Source organism: Pungitius pungitius, chromosome 2 (assembly GCF_949316345.1).
Source record: "Pungitius pungitius chromosome 2, fPunPun2.1, whole genome shotgun sequence".
Taxonomy (NCBI): Eukaryota; Metazoa; Chordata; class Actinopteri; order Perciformes; family Gasterosteidae; genus Pungitius; species Pungitius pungitius.
The window spans coordinates 28562148-28585983 of NC_084901.1; positions in this window are offsets into that span (position 1 = coordinate 28562148).

Consider the following 23836-nt stretch of genomic DNA (forward strand, 5'->3'; position numbering starts at 1 on the left):
CAGGGTCAGTTAATATTTCAATAGGCAAACAAGAAGGAACTTTCTAGACTATTTTAAGAGTTTCAGGTATGTTACAAAACCCCAAAACTGTATTACATATCAAAAAAATGAGTACTCAGAATACAATAATGGATAATAAAAAATGGAAACCTAGAAAGAAGGTGATACAACTATTGTACTATTGAACTATTGTATATTGTTATATATGAGTAAAATCCTTTTTGTGAGGATAACGTTGGTATCGAGAAAATTAAATCTTCAATTTCTTCATTCCGAATCCTCAAAAAGGTATGGCCTGAGGCCTGTGGTCAATTCTGAACAAAAAATTAGTATTTGCTTAACCTAATATTGCTTAAATATTTTCTCAGTAATTGTACTAGGCCAAGGATGGGGGCTACAAGCATTGCTCACAAATGCAGGTAATCATTTTTTTAAACATATGATTGACAAACAAGTCTCTAGAGTTCTAAAATCAAGTAAGTTATTGACAACATAAGTTTACATCAGAATTTACTCTGAGTAGAACCTCATTATGATTGAACTGCTTTATGATCATAAATAATCAGATGAAGCCTGGAGTGTAACACACCACAGTTGAACTTTACATTTAGCAAAGTGCACATTTGTACGTGGGGAAGTAGAGAAGGACTGTACTGAGATGTAGAGCCAAAACAGCCAAAAGCAAAAGCTTACATTTTTAAATGGTGCCGGCACAATAGCCGAACAGTTTAATAATCATTGATGAAATTGAAATTACATACATTACAATGTAATGTAGAAGTTGGTCAAATTCACCGGGCTGTCTAAGCCTAACTGTGCTATTTTATACCCATACAAGATTCCGTATTGGGGTCCGACATTATCAGGACTTCAAAAACAGAAACGTAGTTATGTCTTCCATGGTTGATGCGGAGGAAAAACAATAGCAGAAAGTTTAACTGTTTTCATGGTGATAAGCCACGCCCCCTCTCTACTGTTTTTGAGGTTAAAAACTTGGTCAAATGACATTATTTGATTGTGATATTAATAAACCCCCAATCCTGCTATTGACATACTCGTAGTCATATAATACACATACACATTTTAGAAGCTGTCTAAAAATCTAGATTTCAGACGTCTGAGGATGAACAACCATGTCTTTAAGTCAAGACTTCAAATGCTGAGCAGACAAGACGTTGGTCATTCTCTTGAATGTTTGAATTGATGTTTGTACCAGTGTAGGAATCTTTACCTGTTCCCTATTTGCATGCATGCGTGTTTGCCCAAATATTTCCAAACAATGCCATGGTTCAGTAACCAATCCGTGTGTGTATACAGCAAAAGCATATATCCGTGTGCGTGTGCATGCGTGAGTGGTGGTGACGGTTAATCTCCAAGCAGGTGTGAACAGTAATTCACCCAAATCTTGCTGTTGATGCATGACACAACTAGAGGTACATCACTCACGCTGCCATGACACGTATTTTAGCCAAACTGACTCTTGAACATTTCTTTAAACTGTTATGCCCTGCAGGGGGCGCTTTAGTTGTCGGAACCTGCTGAGTGTTCGTTGTTCAACTTTATATTTTTGGTGGGGAACAAAAGGGAATGCCAAACCAAATGTCAAGCCAAAAAAATCCAGCTTTCTATGCAAAGCAATAATAAAAACGATGCTTTATTGTCTACTGGTAGCGCTACAGGTAGGAAAAGATACAAAATAATGGTGCCAGAAAATTTAACGAAAGACAATAAATGTATTGTGTATTTAACATTTAGGAAATACTGGCTAACTGTGAACTTCATTTTTTTTGAGTAGTTTAAATGGCATTGTGTTATAATAAGTATTTCAAATGCAAGTAAAAATAATACTATCTATCTATCTCTGACTACAGGGAAAAGGGGATCACTGAAGTCCTTATGGTTTCATCTTCTGGGCACCATGAACATCTATCTAATTTAATGGAAAATCCAAGTTGTCTAAGTTGTTGACATATTTAATTGTGCAACAAAGTGGTGGCCTGAGAGTCAATGCCATTCCTGCATGGTTTTAAAATATTTGTCATTGCCTCTGGCTCAGCCTTGTTTTCTAACAGTCACCACATATTTACCCTACCATCCCCATGTGACAAGTATTCTGAAATATATTTTAGGAAAGGGGAGGAACAGGCTTGAGGCTGAGAGCAAAAGGGAAGTCCAAAATTGAGATTGGCTGAGCACTGTTTTTTTTATCACTGCATTTGATTTAAAGACATAATTCTTTAAATTACTAATGGATACAAAAAGAAAAAAAACGTTCACATTCACAAAACATGTATTTTATCTGAACACAACCCATTAAATCATTTGAGCATGTGTGCCCCCCTACACACACACAGACAAGATGCCCCAGCGGTCAGTAGTAGACATGCTCTGTGGGTTATCAGTGCTGGAAGCTGCTATCCGGTGGAGAACAGGACAGTTAAGCTGACGGGCTGACAGGTGTCAACTCTACGGGAGTCAGACCTCTCACTCGCCACGGTGCTCCAGGAACAGGTGGCTCATGCTGATAGAGTACACACAGACATAAAGACACCCTCCCTGAGAGGCATGGATGCGTATACAAGAATGCATGAGCACACATGCATTGACAAGCATCAAGTACTGGTGTGAAGGGAAAACACTCATATCCGCAGAAATGTACACACCTACATTGAATATCAGTAGAGCGTACATTAAGTACAACAAATCCTTAAAATGATTCAAATATCAAGGGCATAACATTTACAACGTACGTTCTACGTTGCCAAAGTCCGATATTCCAAATGTCATGTTTACAGGACGAATCAATTTCAAAATGCAAATGAAGCATTTCATTGGACCAAAGTTGATAGTAGGCTGGAATAAAGTTGCTAGTAGGCTGGTTAAAGCTATTTTGCAATCAGCCAAAAATGATTAAAAAAAACAGATTAGCCAAAAAGAAAATACTTTATTAAAGTTGAATACAAAACTTAGGGGCAATCACAAGGATACATGCGTCTGTATTAAACCAATATTAAAGCGACTAATCCTCCTTTGCTGAAAAAAGTATTAATTGAAATTACACTAGCTCCTCTTCCAGTTTTCCAGTTTTCTTTTTCGGCCTCAGCAATGAAAAACATGAACTTCTTAGCTCTATTTTTTGTTCCCGTAAGTGCTTCCAACTCTCAGGCCTTTTTTCCTCATCTACCATGCAGAAAACGAATTAACTAACGTTAGCAAACGACTTCATGCTAGCCAAGGAGCAAGCACAATGTTTAATAATACACAAAACATGTCTAATACTGATTCGCACATCCACACATATTCCGTGAAGGATTGACCTTTGTCTATCGACGTTACAAAACAGCATCACCATCTTCTCAAGCTTTCGACCACACCTCAAATTTTCATTTTCTAGAAAAAATAAATAAATAGATGTATAGAATTCCACCCGCCAATGTGGCTAGTAAGAGTGAGTGCCTTACCTGCCACGGCCAAATTCTACCTGCACTTGGAGGGTGTTAATGTCAAGCCCTGTAGTGACATACATTGAGAAAAAGAAAAGACAGAGAGAGCACTCCGATTGGGCTTTTTGAAATTACCAAAGATATGATTTTCATAGTCTTGTTAGCATTAGATTGTGTCCTCTTTATCAGTACGGCATACATGTTCAAGACAGAGCTAATCAATGTTGCAATTCTTGTCTTATTTTTTATGTTTAACATTATCTCCTGGTCATTTATTACTCAGTGTTCTCTATCAGTTTGATAAGTTTGGGATTTTCCTTCTCAAAAAGGTATATAGGAAAGGTGGAAACAGACAGCCTACTGATTTATGAGTTGATAGTGCAAGTAGAAGAAAAAAGAAAAGAAAATGAAACCCTTGAACGAATGAATACTGGTCTTTGGATCAGTTTCATGCATCATAAACTCTCCCTCTCTCGCTTTCCGTCCTACATCCCCTTTTTCTTTTAGTAACTCTCTCGCCTTGGTTTCATTTGAAAGATTCATGCCTAAGAGGTTTGAGTAATATCGCCAACTGACTGTCAGCTTTCATATGGAGGCAGATTTTTCCCTTTGTTAACGCAGCATCCGACCAATGGCCTTTTTTAAACGGAAGAGTGGCACCTCGAAGAGATGCAGTATTAAAACGGAAATCATCTTTGGACAGAAGTGACTAAAGAGTGGAGATCAACATAAAGTGGAAGATTTAACAAGTTGGCAACAGATTTTTCTAGAGTCTTCCCCTTAGACTATTTAGTTTAGAGTATATTCAGTTACTGTGGTTATTTTTTGTATTATTTTGTCTATTATAATTTTACTTACTTAATATTGCTGCGCCTGTGTTGTTGTTTTTTTACCTTGTATCTTTTGTGCACTGTCCACTTTGCTGCTGTGATCCTGTGCATTTCCCCATTGTGGGACTAATAAAGTCAGTTTACAATGAAACAAAGTGGTCAGACTTTGGATTTTTTTAAATGGGTGAAAAGCATAACTTCACTGCATTCAGGCTCTAAAGAACTAATATTGGTATAAAAGTCATTGAAGAGTTCCGAGCCACTTCCCGAGACTTTTACTAGTATTTTTCCCTTTCTGCATAATGACAAATGACTTCATTGGTTTTATAAGCCAAGATATGTCTGATTCTAAAGTAGTTAACAGCAATTAAATTAATTTAGTTAGTGTTGGGGTTAGGAGGAGGTTCCACTGGAAAATAGGAATTTAGAAAAAAGTGACACCTTAAACTTTGTTTAGACAATTAACTATTTAGAAAGAGAAATGAAGTTTCTACTTTATTTAAGGGTCAGTGTTTGTCAGACTTGAAATTAAATGGATATATTTAATGATCTCTTGGGCCATGTATGTTTTATTGTTTTTCTCTAGTCACATTTGATTAATTAACGCTAACACTTTTTTTCATTTATTATTTGCTTTTATTTTGTCTTCTTTTTTTCATCATTTTATCATCACGCAGCTTGAAGCAGCTGATCGATGGACTCCGAGGACCCGTTTAAGACACTGACTGCACCCACCAGTGAGTCTCAACAGTAAGAGGATGGTTCTCTTTTCTAGTCGTTTAATTAGTAGTTGTTACTACTGCCATCATTGCCCTCGCCCACCTCAACTCATTATTGTGTCCCTCTACTGGTAATAGTCGGTACTAAAGTCATACCCTTATTATTTTGCCTTAGTTTTGTCTCTTGCCCTACCACCCTCCTTCTTTTCAATGACATACACACAACCATTTGATACAACTGATCTTGATCTGTATTTCTATGATTCAATATTCTTAAAAGAACATTTCCCTGTGTTCACTGGTGCATTTGTAACGTGGTAGCAGCCGGTGTACATAGTCTGGTACTCAAACTTAAAGCTTTAAAATTCTATGCTCTTAACAAGTGAATATCAATTCAGACTTGATGTAAATTGTGGTTATTAGCCTGTAAGCTCAGGGTGGGGCCCAGTTATTTATTTTTCTGAATTATCTTTGATTATTAATAATTCTATTCATATCAAAATTAGGTTTCACCGTAGCTATTAACCAAATACACCCCCTTACGTGCCCAACACATGTATATCGCCAAGGCATTGTTATGTACTGAAACTACTGTCTGCTCCTAATGAGGTATCGTAAAACTGAAAGCATTCATTTAGACTAGTAACAGGAGATACATTTAGCAGGAAACCCAGTATGTGCAGAAAGATAGATGCAATGCATTAGCGCCTAACAGTGGCATAAAAGGAAACATACTGGCAGAGAGCCTGCAAAACCAGCCAGTAGTCAGTAATTTGGACTAAAAAGGTCAGAGCTGCTGATGGCTTCATCCATCTAAAATGACAGCTGACCTGTGAGAGTGGGTTCTGGGTCACGATGGATGAGAGAGAGCGCGCAAGAGCGAGAGAAATACACAATAGCTTCACAACAACCGACGTCTACTTTGTTTCTCCGAGGCAGACTGTTAAACAAGCACAGCTATTGTTTCATGCTGCATGCATAGCCAACCCAAATGTGTGCAATTTCTTACAGATGGGTGTGTCCATTTTCTGTACATCTCATTAAGTCAGTGACGCACCCTAATGCCTCTTCAGCGAGGAGTCTGAAGGCATAATCCATCTAACATGGCAGTTGACAACTTGGCTGAACAGAACAAAATGTATAGTTAATTTCTTCTAGTAGAGGAAGATAAATTGTTTGTTTTTGATTGATGTTGATTTAGATGTTTGTTTTAATCTCTGCTACGTTATGTACCTTAATCATTTTTAACACCCCGCTCCACCACGGGCTGTCTGGTGCTGGCTGCTCATCCATCTAACATGACAACCGACCTCTGAGAATTGCTTTGAAGGTCATGATGGGTCAAAGCCTGAGAGTGAAATATAGAAATACAGAGAGAAAAAATGCGTGACTGAGTTTATTGCTTTTTGATCGAGCGTTGATGATGAACGATCGAATCAAGAATCAGTACTGACATGACTGGGTTGTGTAAAACCTGAAGAAAGTTGGATAAGTCCCTAGCTACCTTTTTCAATGTTCTAAAATCACATGGGGAACTGAAAGGCTTGGGGCATTAGTTCAATTTGAATGTCAACTATAACTATCCCCTATACTTCAATAGTAAACCCTCATTTGGCTATTCTCTTTCTATTATTCTTGTCCCTGACATTATGCTGGCCCATTGCAATTTGAACCCACACATGGCTGGTCAAGGTCATTAATGAATTATTCATGATCAGATTGAGCATTCAATGTCTTACAAGCCATAATATTTCATACTAATTACGGTCAGTGTGAGAATGACACGTGCAGTGTCCCAGCCTAAAAGGTTGCTATGACTGGGTAGTGTCATGACACACAAAAGCCTCTTTTTAATCACAGCATTTCGTATTGATTGAGAACGATCTTTTATAAAAGTCATCATAAGCACTTTGTTGCGCACAGTTCTGCAGTTACAATAGAGAGTTACAATTGTCAAGTAAATATTTCGAGTAGAGAAGCAACTCGTGTCCTTTCACAAACACACTGTTGAAAATCAACCTAGAATTTCAAACCTTCCCCGAATAATTTAGTTAAATGGAATGTAGTTAGGGACTAAATCATGTTGTTCTTCAAGACCGGATCTGCATGTTAAGAACCGGAGGGATTTATTGTAGCAATTTGCTGCATAGGCCCATCCCATGGAATCTGCTTAGTTTTGTGGAAAGTTTTTTACGCATTTGTGATATGAATAGTCACATATTGGTATTTTTTAGAGTGTCACGCCCGTGGCATGAGGGAAGGACTAGGATGCAGAGAAGGGTTGACTGACACAGATTTATTCCACCAAACTACTGAATAACAATAATCCAAAACAAATGGGCAACAATGAGAATTCTTCTCCTAAGATTTCTTGACCACTAAGACACGGGCGTGGATACATGAACGACACACTGGCACAGGACAAGGGGAGACGCTGACTATAAGCATCCATGAGGGAGGTGAGGGAGCAGGTGGACACAATTAGGAATCAGGGAAGACAATCAACAGGAGACACATAAGGAAGGGAAAGGCACCTGAAACGAGAGGAGAATTAGACACCAAAATAAAACAGTTTGTTCAAAAACAGACGTGACGATAGGACACAAACACAAGCTTGACCTACAGGTATGACATAGAGACTAGATCAGCAGAAAACCGCAACATTTAATTACAATTAATCACTCTTTGATTTGTAATGTTTTAGGGACTATTTCAGCAGATAAATAGTAAACCGTCTAAAATGCGTTATGGATGTAGTATTAAAAGTGTCATGGACACTTTGATTGGCTTTCAAAGAGACTAATATCTTAAAACAAACCAAACCTAGCTTCATGGATAAATATCACAAGAGCAAACTATTAGCCAACTAAAAGCCAAATGCAGTTTCTTATAAAAGGAGGTGACCAGGCTTTGCCTGACAGTGGCACTGTGGAACTTAATAGCAATGAAAATGAATAGAGTTATATATAGAGATATTAATAATGTTAATATCAAAAATAACAAACTAAATTAATAAAACAGCTAAATCAATTATATGAAGATTGGAGTATTGATGGTAAAAAGAACAAGACAGCCGGGGCAGTATTGACATCGGTCATGGGACCTGAATGTGATTACCACATTACAGACAGCATCCACTTGTTGCAGACCACACTGCATCTCCTGTGATAACCAAAACATGAAAATAAAAATATAGTTCATTTTTATTCTGTGTGAAATTGAAAACAGCAAATGACACTGTTTAAATGGAACCTTTTAATTGAATATCTCTTCAATAGACTACATCACAGAATTAGCCACTGGGTGATGCTAAGTGCGAACTGGGTGTTGGCATCGGCAATTCAAGTTGAAAGTACCCTTAATTATTCAAATTTACATTAGAAAATAACAGTCCAAGCATTAATACGTCCTGTCTTAATATATACACAACTGTTTCATTGTAGTATAGGTATTATTTTTGATAGAACAGTTGGAGTGCAATCATTTATTTTCTCAACTTTCTCAGCATTTAATAGACCCCAGGCAGCACCTATAGTTGGTATAGGTGCTACCTATATTTGGCTATATACAGTAGACAAAAGGAAAAAACCAAGGTAACTTGCATAATCATAGAGAAGAAAATGATGCCGCCGCTCTACCTCTCCAATCACATTTACAGGAAGGAACTTTTAAATTTCAGACGTCCAACTTGCTGCCGTACATCATCGAGTCGAAAAATTTCACAGAGCTTTTGGTTAGAGGAGTAGCGACTCTATTCGGGATTTGCCGGCGACAGCGGAAGCAAGCCGGAGGGCTTGTTAAACTGCGCCCCCGTCGATTCATTTGGCGGACATTCACTCTCTGGCCAACAAGAAGGATGAACTACTGCTCCTCAATATAGCAGATCAGACTCATCTCCATTTTGAAATGATTGAAATGGATAAAAGTTATGAGGCAGGCTATATACAGTATCACAGAGGGCTATGATGTTCCTGTTATATATTTTTTTTAAATAGTAAATATATATTTAGGCACGTTTATGATTTAGACATTTCATTTGAAAAGGATGTGTAAAAAAGAGAGGGTGAGTTTTTTTTCTAACCAGAATATATCTACAGTTAGTTAAAGCTCAAAATAATTAACTTTGGCGAGTGTACAACTTTCTCATTAGATGCCATTCAGGAAACAGAATCCGTAAACTGCTATGCCTTTCAGCCTTGGGTATGGATTTAATTTGTCCATTCATTTATTTTAAGTGACTTGGCTTCATTCCAAAGTACAGCTAACTATTGTTGCCTGAAAATGTAAAGCCGTCAAGGATAATCAAGGTCCACAAACCGTAAATAACAAGTAAAAATATGATCAATGGCGCATTTCCGTTTACACCAGCAGTTTGGGTTTATGGAGAAGTAAAGTCTGGGAAAAGCAGTCTAGAGACTCGTTCTTTAAATGATGCCTAACACCTCTTTTTATTTTCAACAACACCCAGTATCTTGACTAAAAGACTATAGTTCATGTCATGTTTCAAAACAAAACTTGGAATTGCAAACACTCCTTTAAGTTAGTTTCAGTGTAAAACAAATAAACCCTGTGTGCGCCACAGAACGGTTTCTTTTGTAACATACATTTCATTGCAAGGAAGGGCGAGTGCTGAATTCACATATGTCAAACTCGCGGGCAAATCCGGCCAACCGCCGGTGTGTACTGCCCGCCGGTTGGCAGCCGGCCGTCACCCTTGTTCTAAGTAATCTCCAAAATGCAGATTTCTTTTGAGCGAATGCCATGTAAAATCCTTTGGGTGTTTGGACGACTAGAAAGGCGCCATACAGATTCAAGTCCATCTGCTATTTCTATGTCGCCATATTAACTGACATCAGCATTGTCCAATTAGACTTCATCAGCTCTAAGAGATTTTCCTCCCTTCAGAAAATTACTAGCTGTAACTGTATGGAGGCCAACGTTTTGGGCTATATTTTTCAATTACAGATTTTATATTGACAAATTCAAATCTTTTTCACATTTTGCCCTAATCTGGGTTAGAAGTGTGGCATCAACTGAGAGGGCCTTGTAGTCATGAATAGGGTTGGGTATTGGAATCGAAACTAGCTTTGCGATTTACCCGGTATCGTTCAAAAGTTTAAAATTCGATTCCTAGTTTCGATTCTGAGTCCGCCGGCGCCGACCGGAAATAGAAACCGCTGAACACCAACGAAGAAGCGTCCACCGGAAGTGTTGGCGTAACAGCGCGATCGAACATTGATAGCGTGCGTCGGCGGTCCAAAGTGTGGTTACACTTCTGGAAACAAACCGAAAACTCGGCAAAAAACTCCCGGTTGTTGTGAATTTGTGACACATCAGACCAGTGTGGCCGGGTGGCCCGAGCAGAGCGGTCCTATCTGTTAAAATGAGCAGTGAGGCTGGCGCTGCAAAGAAGAAAAAAAAGATTGTGCTAGCACCCCCCCTCCCGCGTCGACCGCCAGCAGCCCCCCGTCAGCGAAAGTGTCACTGGTTTGAGGTTGGGAGAGTTGCGCCCCCCCCCCACTCCGTGTGCCCCGTGTTTGACGCGCTGCGCCGCCCGTCCTCCGCTGCCTCTTCCTCTGATTCCAAGGGTTCGTCCATCAGTGGGAGCAAGGTAACGTTTAAGTACCTGCAGTATCATACACTCACGTGTAAATGTGTTTTTTTGAGGTTTCAAAAATAAAGCTCTCTGGAGGAAAGTGTACCCCTGTTAAAATATATTCATAATTTATTTTATATAATATTTATACAATATTCAAGTTCATAGTTTGATATTTATATTGTAGTTGAAAACAGCCCTGTTAGAAATTCATAGTAAAGTTAATAAAAAGTTCATAGAATCAACATTGATGGAGAAGGTCAGACTATTCCCTTTAGAAAGACCCTTGGTTAGCTAGCTCATTTAAAATATCTTAAACTTAAACTTTTTTGACCCTGCCTCTTAAAAGAATCGGAATCGAGAATCGCTGGGAACCGGAATCGAAACAAGGAATCGGAATCGTTCAAATTCAAACGATACCCAACCCTAGTCATGAACGACATTTCAAGTTACAATGGAAAACTTTGTGTAGAGTTTTCACTTTTTATGATCCTGTGGGACTTGTGGGAGAGAATATTTAGTATACTATATTTACAAATATAAAATTGTTCACTGCACCATACTCAATTGTTTTTTGTGGTAAATTCTCCATTTCCACAGAATGCATTTGCATCAAGAATAAGAAACAGGAAACCAAGAAGATCAAGACAGGGTGGTAACTTTCCATCCCAGGAGAGTACAGGCTGCTGCGAGGACCCAACGCACATCTTGGAGGAGGGTTTTCATTCCGTATGTTGCTTGTCATACTATAAAGCTTTGCCTGTTGCACCAGTACCCAGGAGAAGGGAGATTAATAACGAAGCGGCTCTAAATATGAGGACCACACACACACACACTCACAAACCCTCACTCATGCATGGAAAAACTGCACCCAGAGGAGAGGAGGGATTTACAACTGAAATTCTGTTAACACCAGGCTGCCTTTGGAAACTTCAAACAAACACAGAGCTGAGGTCATCGTTCTGTGTAAAAATCGTTGTTTTCTTTAATATAACAAGGGGTGTTTTAGTATCACGGGACAATGAATCACGTGCTTCTGCACAACTAATTTATCCAGAGAATACAGGATAAAATGAAGAAGCCACTCAGTCGTGACAGCATCCTTTTACTTTGCACGCACCTTGCAGATATCCTTAATTGGAACATATGTGCCACAATATTGAAGTGGAATCGGTTTCCCCTTTTCATTTTATATCTTGCATTCATCCTGTTCCAAATATGTTATGTTTTAAGTATGTTAGTGGGGAACCAGATAGCTACTCTGTTAAAATGTGGAAAATATCAAACACGCAAGTGCTAGCAGGCGGAGGAGTCTTGGCTGCAACACACCGTGCAGAAAAGCAAAATTATATTTAAAAATACACTTGGGATTGATGTGATGCATTCAAACAATAATATCCTCTAGGTCTCCCTGCTAAAAAATGGAGGCAACGACACCCTCTGTGCACTTAGGCTGTTTTCTGGCTTCTGCTCCAAAAATGGCACACAAATCTAACTCTTTAACTTCTTTGTCTATCTGGACTATTTTTTTCTGATAATATAAATATAAATTACTAGCAGCTATCCAAATCCTATAAAACATGGAGGTACCAGGCTAAAAACCACATCTTAGTGGTAACAGGTCCACACACTGGGCTAAGTTTACTACTCTAGAAGAGTCCCAAAAATCTGAGCAGATTTCTTTCCTATCTCTGGCAGAAAAATCTTCCAGTATCCATTGTTTGCTCGCTGTTACAAATGCACGCTGTGTGCACATTTTCTTGACTAATTTGCATATCATACTTTGGAGCTGTGTTGAGTATTTTCCAAAGGATTAGGGCATTTTTTGTAGCCAAGACTAATGTCCCGAACAGTGTGAAGCATTAATATATTCAGAACCCATATGGGAGAGCCTTGAGTGGTATGTGTGTAGTTTTTCTTTTATTATTATAAAGAATGAATTAAGAAAAGCGGAATAGAGAGAGAGCTGTGTCTTTTTATACTATGGGCATTATATATTTAAATCATACATCTCCAGAAATCCATCAAATTCACAATTCAGATGAAAGTTCTGCAAAGCACATTAAGTTGTCTTCATAATGTTAAATTTATAGTCAAAAAATTAGATATCAGCTCATGAAGACAAACGCACTGGAAAAACTTGCATTTCTATTCAGTCGACTCGATTACTGTAATGGTGTGTTTTTGTCGCCTTAAAAAGCTACAGTGATCCACGCACTACAGCTCGAGTCCACACAAGGACCAGGAAAGTGGATCACATCACTCCAGTTCTCAGGGTCTACACAGGCAAACAAAAAATTGACTTAAAACCCTGCTGCTAGTTTAAAAAGCACTGAATGGTTTAGGCCATACATAAGTACATTTCTGATCTGCTGATACCGTATGAACCACCACAAACACTTATGAACCGCCACAAACCCTTAAGTCGTCACTGGTATACTTTTTGTCAAAACTAAACATGGAGAATTAGCATTCAGTTTTTCTGCTGCACATATCTGGAAAAAAGTCCAAGAGTGCTGCAGGTCTGAGTCGCTCAGCGCCTTTAAATTCAGATGAAATACTTCAACTACTTACTGTAGAAAATTGAACACTATAAACTACTCTGCAAATTTTATTCTCTTTTTAATGTTTTAAATCCATTTGCCTTATGTTTACATGTATTGATTTTTTGTGAATCACTTTGAATTTGAATTAAATTGTTATGTCTTTAGTATTAAGATTTGACTAATTTTCACAGCTTCTCTTCCGTCTAATTCTAAGAATTAGAAACATAGGTTTTTAAAATGATGCATTAGAACTGCAATCTAACTTTTTGCAGTGCATTCCATTAGGTGGATTTGATTTTCTAGGTTTAAATAATTCAAATTGTCATGACAAACATTTCCGGCATAGTCCATAGTTTTCTACACATTCCATTGCACATATCTCTTATTAGGATATAGTAGAGCATGTTTCTCTTACTTGCTGTGCTTTGCGCATGAAAGGGGGCTTGGCTTATTGCTTTCTACCATGGAAATAACCCATATTTCTGCTTTGTACTTGTGGATATTACACAAAGGTCTGAACCGCAATAATTTACAACTCAAACGTAATCATGCACGCCATGAAACTTTAAACTTGTTTCACTTACACTAGAAGCGGGGCGTCGTCACTACCAGATTTGTGCCTTGTAGACCTTCACTTTTTGACAGCACTCCATCACAAAAGTGAATGCAGCGGTGGTCCCGCTGGGCCGCAGCGGTATCAGTTCCGCGCTGGGCCGCAGCGACCTCAGATTCCAACCCCGGTTCCAAGGCTCACGCTCCCTATCCCATCTAGTGTCCCGCAGCCGGAGCCCCCCCCCCCCCCCCCCCCCCCTCCGCGCCTGACCGTCTACGGCTGATGCAGTTAAACTGAGAAAAAAAGTAAATAAAATATGTAGGATCACCTCCGTTCAGTCAAGGCAAAGGACAGCAGCTAATCACACATCTTCTGCTTCATCAAGGAATAAAAATGTGAACTACACATGCTGTATGACAACATGGATTGCTTGCTGAAGAGAGCAGAGCTGTGGTCAAGTGACATAACAATTCATTTTATTTTGTATAGCCCAAAATCGCAAATTACAAATTTGCCTCAGAGGGCTTTACAGTCTGTACACATGCAACATCCCCTGTCCCGAAACCCTCACATCGGCACAGGAAAAACTCCCCAAAATATGAAAAAACCCTTCAATGGGGAAAAAGGGAAGAAACCTTAGGGGAGAACGTCAGAGGAGGGATCCCTCTCCCGGGATGGACAGACTGCAATGGATGTCATGTGTACAGAATCAACAATGTAAAAGATGTACAATACATGCAATTCCTGAAAACAGAAATGATACAAGTAATTGCAAGTAGCAGAACAAGTGTACGGCAGGACCACTGCAGGGACAACCACCATCCACAGAGGCTTCTGTGGGGAGGGAGAGCAGAAATATGTTGGTTTATGATGACAGTAATATGAATCATATTTAAAGTAATGATGATGGCAGCAGCAGGTGTCAGCAGAGCCCTGCCAGGAGTCAGAACCGGGGTCTGCACGAAACTATGATCCACGGAGACCTGCTAGGCGAGAAAGCACAAAGAACTCCCGGAAAGAAGCTTAATTAGTGGTGTACATTAATAAAACATGGATGATTGTGGAAGGAGAGAGTGAGCGTGGGAGAGGGGCTCGGTGTGTCCTAAGAAGTCCCCCGGCAGTCTAAGCCTAGAGCATCTTAACTAAGGGCTGGTCCAGGCTAACCTGAGCCAGCCCTAACTATAAGCAATATCAAAGAGGGACGTTTTTAGCTTTATCTTAAATGAACTGACCGAGCCTGCCCCCCCGACTGAAAGTGGAAGCTGGTTCCACAAAAGAGGAGCTTGATAACTGAAGGCTCTGGCCCCCATCCTACTTTTTAAAACTCTAGGAACCACAAGTAGCCCAGCATCTACGGAGCGCTGATGCCTTGTAGGACAATACGGTGTAAAAAGCTCTTTAAGATAAGATGGTGCCTCACCAGCAAGTGCCTTGTAGGTGAGGAGAAGTACCTTAAATTCTATTCTTGATTTAACAGGAAGCCAGTGCAGAGAAGTTAATACAGGAGTTATAAGATCCCATTTCTTAGTTCTTGTTAATACACGTGCTGCAGCATTCTGAATCAACTGGAGAGGTTTAAGTGATTTACAAGAGCAGCCTAATAACAAAGAATTACAGTAATCCAGTCTAGAAGTAACAAATGCATGAACTAGTTTTTCACTTTGAGACAGGAAGTTCCTGATTTTCGATATATAACGTAGATTAAAAAAGGCAGTCCTTGAAGTCTTCTTTATATGAGAGTTGAAGGACATATCCTGGTCGAAGAGAATTCCAAGATTTCTGACGGTGCTGTTGGATACCAGAGCAATTCCATCCATAGAGACTGTATCACGTGACAGCTGACTTCGAAGGCGCTCTGGGCCTATCATGATCTGTTTTTTCTGAGTTTAACATCAGGAAGTTGCAGCTCATCCAAGTTTTGATGTCTCCAAGACAATCCTGAAGTCTAACAAGCTGGTTGGTGTCTTCTGGCTTGATCGATAGATACAGTTGAATATCGTCTGCATAACAATGGAAGTTTATGCAGTGTTTTCTGATAACGTCGCCCAAAGGAAGCATGTACAGGGTAAATAGAATCGGTCCAAGCACAGAACCTTGTGGGACTCCGTGACCAACATTGGTGGTCCTCGATGATTCACCGTTCACAAACACAAACTGGGATCGATCCGATAAATACAATTTAAACCAGCTGAGTGCAGTTCCTTTGATGCCAATCAAGTGTTCCAGTCTCTGCAGCAGGATACAGTGATCGATGGTGTCAAATGCAGCACTGAGGTCCAGCAAGACAAGAAAAGAGACAAGTCCTTGGTTCGATGCAAGTAGAAGATCATTTGTAATTTTGGACATGGTGCTGATGATTGTGTTTTTGTGTTTTGCAGGTGAGCTGGTGTCCGTAATAATTAAACGTGTGTATGAAGCTAAAATAACATGTTATGTGTCGTAGAATGTGAGTTTTGATGCGTTAGTGGGTTAAAAATAGGTTATATGTATGTTAGCTAACTAGCTTGTTTCAGTGTTATCAGCTTCGATGCTATTTCCCTCGGTGGTCACGTGACCACAGAGGGGCTGTTGTTTACGTGGCTATTGAGTATATAGTTAGGTTTGGTCCGGTTCTCAGCAGGGGAGAACGTCGACAGTTGGCGCTGTGGTGCTGATGATTGTGTTTTGCAGTCACCTGCATTGAATAAATAAAAAGTGGATCAAGACCAATCCGATGTGCCGTCTTTGAGGATGTTACATTCGCGAAAACGTGTTTTTCACAAAATTCAAAATGGCGGAAAAACTTGGTAGGCGAGTTTGCATACCATTAATTACTTTTTTGTAGAGCACATCCAAAAGCACTTGTGTGCAAACTGTCAAGTCAATCGGTAAAACTGGGACAAAATTTACAGGGGCGCTAGAGAACCCTTTTTTTTTTTATCCCCAAATTGCGCGACCCCAAGAATATCTAACGTTTTCGCACTTCTGAAGCGAATGCAAAAAAAAAATTAATATCAAAAGTGCGATTAAAGTGGCAAAATAATGAGAAGAAATTCTTCAAAACACAATAGGGCTTTGCCAGACTTTCAGTCAGCTCAGGCCCTAAATATAATGCAATTTAGTATTACACATAGACAGTAATTATAAGTATGTAGCTAAGGAAAGGAGAGACTGAGGAAGCAGTGGGTTAGATCAGCGTAAGGAGGAGCTGGGAACCTGCCCACAGTGGCCCAATACCCGCTTTATTGAAATTCAGGCCCTGGGGAGAAAAAGACACTCAAATTTCAGGACAATTGGTTTAGGCAGTACAAATGGCTTCATTAGTCTCATTGAAAGGTGTGCTTTGGCCAGGCGGGGTAATCCTTTAAGGGGGCATGACAACAAAGAGGGCAACTTCCACGATGATGAAATTGACAAGGCAGAGGGTGATGAAGAACAAACATTTTACCAGTCCCAAAATTTAAAATGAGGTCCTTCAAATGATCGGTAACACAATTGTACGTGAAATCACACAGGAAATCCTCTCGTTGCCAGTGGTGTCACAGCTTGTTGTCTTGTCGATTGTCTCCGCCCACTCCCAGGTGTTTCCCGTTCCCTGATTACCTCCTTGTGTATTTAACCTCTGTTCGTTTGTCGGCTCCCTGCCAGATCGTCTTGTGTCTTTTACCAAGCTTCCCAGCAGTTTTCCCCATCTCTCCCAGCCTGCTCTTAATGAATGATCCTCGCCTGTCTGACCACGCCTGTCTGACCACGTCTGTCGAGGTCGCGTTCATAAATGAATCTGCAAGACTGCATCCAGCCCACCTGTATCCCGCGTCTGCTCTTGGGTCGTCTCCAGTGAGATTCTGACAGTGTTTTAGGTCCCTGGTTCTTATGTAGTCGGCGGAGCTTTACAATCTTGCAAATTCGTTGAATATCCTTGCAATTAAATGCTTTGCTACTTGTTAAAAGCCAAACCCTTTCATGTAATGATTTTTCACAAGTCATTTATATTAGCTCACACAAACATGTCGTCCATTTTTTCCTGGCCCCTCTGTCAAATTTTAGAACCCATTGTGGCCCGTGAGTCAAAAAGTTTGCCCACCCCTGCTATAGACATATCCTTGGAGGGATATCTAATGGACTTAAGTACTGTAAGCTAGACTATTATGCAGTTGTAGACCCAACACAGGAGGTTCCTGGGCCCGAGAAGGGAATATGGCTATTAAATGTGACTAAAACACTAAGACTAAATCAAAAATAGCTGCCAAAATTAACACAAAATTAGCACCATTATGAGACATTGACAAAATACAAATGAACAGGACATTTTTTTGTTAAAGGGAAAGTCGCATCAGTTCTAATTAATATTTACAAAAACATGCTTTGGGTATGTGGTCTTTTTCCATTTTAAGCTATCCTATTTGCTAGTACTACTGGAAAAGCATAAATTTAATTGGTAGATGTGTTTTAAAGTCAGTAAATACTAAGCAACGAATTTAAATGGTCAATGTAGTGCTCATAAATATATTCTAAATGTGCGAATTTTCATATATAAATATAGAATTCTTGGCCATGCACTTAACAAAAAAAGTATGGGGAATGGTAATCATTTGGACCCCTCACCCCCCGAATGTCTAAACCATGGTTATGCCCTTGTTAATGGCTGAGGTTTCCTTTTGTTAAAGTCCCCAAGGAGAATAACTAAGGAGTCCGGTTTGGTCCTTTCCACACACCTGGTCAGCACGCGTCCGCATGCAAAGCAATGACCAGGATGAATGATGTAAACTGAGGGTTTACAGTTTTTATGATAAAACAAAAGTGTTGTTGGATCACTACCACGTCTTTGCACCTGGTGTTGAGTCTTGCGGGAGAGCTCAAGTGTTGCGGTTCGCTCTGAGCAGCTGAAAGCCCACCAGCTGGAGCTCGGAGTTCAAAATCGCTCCACAAAACCATGTCTCTGTAAAGCACAAAACTGAAAATGCAGAAAAATCTAAAACCTGTTGGCACCACTGCTGATATGTGTTTTAACATAAACATGATCTTTTAGTGAGGTTCTGGTTTGTGTGACAACCTGAACATATCCTTTGCATCATTCCAATCGCCCATGAAAGTAATCAATTAATTTCCTGCATCAAGCCAATGAAGTAACTCTCGTAGGTATTCTTTAAACAAAAGACATGGGATAAGAGTCTGTAAATAACAGTGTTATACACTTAATTATACATTTACATCTGGCACCTTCAGAATATTGTCAAACTGTCTGCGCTATACATGCCAACACCACCACGTTGTTGGTCTTGCAAATGTGGGGTTGTTGCTGCTGTTTGTCAAACTTTGAGGGCAACCGTCAAGTGTAACCATTGAGCTTTACAGAGTCTAATGACAAAGAAGCAGGGAGCCAGGTTTCTGTAACAGCAATACAGTCAAGATGTAAATGCTGTGTACACAATGCCAAATATGGTACATGTTGAGTTAAACGCTGCACGTTCATAAAAAAGTATATGAAAGTATGGGTATTTAGCAGAGGTGTGGACTCGAGTCATGAATTTGATGACTTGAGACTCGACAAAACGTACAAAGACTTGCAACTCGACTTGGACTTTAACATCGATGACTCGAGAAGACTTGCTACTTCTCATGAAAACTGGGGGAAAACATTTTCACACGGCCGCGCCGCTCTGTTTATCTGCATCTGTCAAAAAAATGTGCGCCACCTGTATGCAGAGAGCGCTGCCTGCACGACATCCAATCACTGCAGTCCCACCTGGTTCTGATTCGACAGCATCTAAACAGGCACATTGCAAGACAAAGTACTATAACACAATCACAGTCGATCCACCATTACCCTTCCCTTCCCTACGTAGTCTAGGTCTGTGAGGCAGCGCACCATCACCCAGGGTTCCCCGTCCCCACTATAATAAGAGGACTTGAAATGACTCGAAACTAAAATGTTAAGACTTTGGACTCGACTTGGGACTTGCCTCATCTTTGACTCGACTTGACTCGGGACTCGAGGGCAACGACTTGAGACTTACTTGTGACTTGCATAACAATGACTTTGTCCCACCTCTGGTATTTAGTATGTGGCTAGATGGATTTTCCATTGGAAATAGGTGCATACTCTTTATTGATGTCTCTGGAAAATGTTTTTTGTTCTTCAAAATCTTGAATAACCAACCCTGACAAACATTTAGCACGACTCAATGCCACATATGCCTGTACTGCTGAAAAATTATCTTCAGACAAACTACATTGCTCTCAACTGTAATGACTTGTATGTTAAGCTGATCCAAGTATTGCAAGACCATCACTTCTGCACATGTTAATTGTCAATCTATGGGCCTATTCTTGTATCAGTCAACATAAGTAGCTAGCTTACATGTCTTCTATGAGATAATGTGACGCTGCCTTTTGTTTTAACACACTTAAAGGCAAAGTCATTTCAATCAGGAGAGACTCGTTTAATCGTAATACAATAATTTATTACACAAGCATAAAATATGAATTGTGCAAGGTCTTTGGCGATTGGACTCCATCATGACGTACTATCCCCGAAGGCAGGGATAGTGAGGTCCAATAATCCCAGACACTGGGCTGGAGTCCAGACACTGGTGGAGGTGGTGTAAGGAATAGCAGCAACCTGATGACGAACCCAGAACAACGCTGATGCCAACTGGAGGTGACTGGGGTGGAGGAGGGTCGCTTCAGCTCCACGCTGAAATGACAGCTGACAGCCAACAGAGAGGAGAACACATTTAAAGATTGACAGCAACAACGTGATTGGCTTAAGGAAACCGTGTGTAATATCTGATTGGGGGCGTGCACATTTTAGTAACCAATCAGCTGATACAGTAATTACAAAGGAGGCGAACAGAGTCAGACTGGTTGTCTTCCTGACTGAACTTGCGCTTAAGCTACATTTCAATCCGGAGAGGCTTGTAGTTTGAACACTGCTTTATTATAAACATGCATACATATTGCTATTGCAATGTGTTTGGGGCTTGGACTCCATCCTGCTGTAGGATAGAACAGGGCAGAGTCCAGACAATGGTGGTGGTGGTAGAGAATAAGTTGCTCCAATTTCCTGATGTGCCAGTCTCTGGCCCCATTGTTTTCCCCTCTGACAGTGGAACGCCCAGTGCACGAAAGCATTGTTCAACCCGCCGTAGCGAGGAGCTGGACTTCTCTTGCGGGGAATCGATCACCAGAAAGTCATCCAGCAGGTGCAGTACTGACGGGACTCTGGCCCTGTTCAGCAAGATCCAGCAGAGCGCTTCGGACACTTTGTTGAAAATGCACGGGCTGCTCCTGCACCCAAATGTCAACCGCACTGCAAAATGGAATTTCGCCTCCCACCAGATCCTGAAGAGATGCCATTGACCCGGGTGTATAGGCACAATTTTAAAGGCAGGAATATTAGCCTTCTCTTCCTTGAGTATTTGCCCGTAGCGCAAATACAATTAGAAAAAACTTTAAAAAAATATACAAAAAAAAACAAACATTCAAAAAAAAAAAACATTAAGACACAATTGGACACAAAACTCTTTTCATCAATACAGCTCCCTCCCTCTCCCCCTCTCTCTTAAATGGTCTGAACTTACATAGCGCTTTTCTACACCATCTTGGTGCCCAAAGCGCTTTACAAAGCCCCACATTCACGCAAACATCCCAGAAGAGTAGCAAACTAAACAGACCACCAGTTGAAAACCCATCCTTTAAGTGCACAAATAGTTTGCGCTACTGCCCTTTGAAAAGGACAGTTTTTGTGAGCTTCTGTCTCACACTGTCTTTCTGCAAGCTAAGCGTTGACATTTTCGCAATGTGGTGCAACCTTAGCTTGAAGAAGAGGGACACAACCAGAGTCAAGAGTGTATGGTGGTGACTGTAAATGCCATATCGCGTGTCAGTGATGTGCTCCCCGAGCAAAAACACATCCTCTCCACCTATCCTCTTCCTCACCATGTAAAGGACCTCCAACAGTTTGATGGGTTGCGATCTCCTGGAATCTGCTACTGCCTGCCGAACAACCCACTCTGCTGCCCTGACGACCTTCACGGTGCCTGCTGATGGGATGACAAGACCTCCATTGCTACGCTGCAATGTTAAGCGTTTCTCAAAACGTGAAGCTACAATTTAAACCTCGGCATCAGCACAAATCATAGCCACGTTAATAAAGTTTGTAATAAACCAAACCGTTTATAAATCCGTCGAGAATTCAGCAAGTTACGAGCATTTTAGTTGGCGTATGTCACTCACCTTCCGTCCACAGCAGCAGGGAGCAGCAGCGCAGTCTCCTGACCTAAGATGGCCGCCAAGTGACGACACAGCTGACTCCGCCTTGAGCCATCTAGCCTTTCTATACATGTCTATGGTGCCCCCTGCGCACCTGTTGCCGCTGAGCGACGGGCTGCTGTGGTTGTGTGATGTGCTCGTGGGATGTTGACTGGAATTCCGCCAACGGGCAAAGTGCCGCTAGGTGACCCGTACGACCGCACAAACCGCATGCCAGTGGTTGCATACCACCGGCGACCATGAGCAGTAGCTCCATGTCCATTACGGACCAAGCTAGCCGGATATTATATTGCCTAATGAACAAGGCCGTCTTTCTAGAAAAGGCTTTGTGGTACCGATAAAAAACATGGCCCCCGTAATTGATGCTAAGATCACCAATTACATAATTATGTAGGTGTCCAACCCCTGCCTTCGGTCTGGAAAAACTGCGCAAATAACGTCCCGATATATTCCAAATGCTACGAGGAATTGTCCTATCGATAGCTCCCTGTTCAAGCGTGGGTCTGCAGTTTTGAATACAGCCGAAATATTAACCCCCGATGTTACGCTGACGTCGCACTCTTAGGATGGGAGGATGATGGACACAAGATTGATATCTTCGCCTCTTCAAATTTCCGACCGAAGACGTGCCAACACGTTTGCTGCCTGGGAAATGTAAGTCCTACACCGCCGATGCCAACGAGTGCTGCGCCGTTTCCCCTTGTGCCAACGTGAAAGGTTGATTATCTATGCCGGATATGAGCCCCCTGGACTCATGGGTGTGTTGACTGGGCTGCCTAGGTGCTGCAGTCGAGCCTCGATGGTGCCCATGGTGTTGACCAATGTTTGTAACGTGGCGATTACCGTGTTGTTGGAAATTACCGTGCCGTCTGAACCCGACGTGCCTGCCGGAGCTTTAGCCCGGGTTGTAGCTTTCCTCCGCTTCTTTTGGTCCCGACTTCCGGGTTCGCTTCCACCCTGGCGCGGGCGGCGGGGAGGAATCGCTGCGCTCTCCGCCCGCTGTGAGCTTTAACAAGTCCCGCAGCTGCGAGATAGGGAGCCCCGGTGCTGGAACAACCCCTCGTTCCTGTAGTTGGGTGAGGATGACTTCTCGCTCATCCGCTGAGGAGCCGCTGCGCCCCGTAAGGCGAGCGCTCTTACTGGGCTGCTAGCCGGCTGTGGTTCTTAAAACTTGCGTCTCCGGAAAGGATCGCTGTCCGATCAGACATCCTTTCGTCGTCACAATCGCTGGTTTCTTCTAGACGAACTATTACGCCTTTGGTGCGCGCTGAAATGACAACTGACAGCAAAGAACAGTCTTTTAATGTTCCCCAGCACTGATGCAATTGGTTTACGATTACGTCACCCACGTCTGGTATTACCCGAACCTACCCCTAATCAGCTGGCGGTGCGCCCCCAGGGAGAGAGGACGTCACCCGGGAACGGAAAAGCCTGTCCAGTCTTCCTGACTGAATTTTCGTCTAAGCTTCATTTATAACTAGCACAAACAAGTTTCCTATAACATTCCTTCAGATGCATGTTTGTTAATCTCAGCCTTTTTTGTGCACACTCCCCAGATTTTTCTAATGAATGTTTTGCACAAGCATTATCTTCCTTAGCCGCCTCTTTGTGCTTTCCCTAACAATAGGCCCTTCTGCATGGCGTGGGGCGCCGGCCCAACCCCTGACAGGGAAACAAGTCACACAGGGCTTAAATACACAAGGGAAGTGCAGGTGATGCGTCATTGTCTACGTTACCGGTTGTTTGTGCACGTCAGTGCTCGTTAGAATTTATTAAAGAACCTTGTTTGTCCTGCCAACCTACCTACACCAGCCATTATGACATATACTATGTGCGTATATGTCAGTGTGTATGTATGTATATATATACATACATATGTATATGTTATGTATGTGT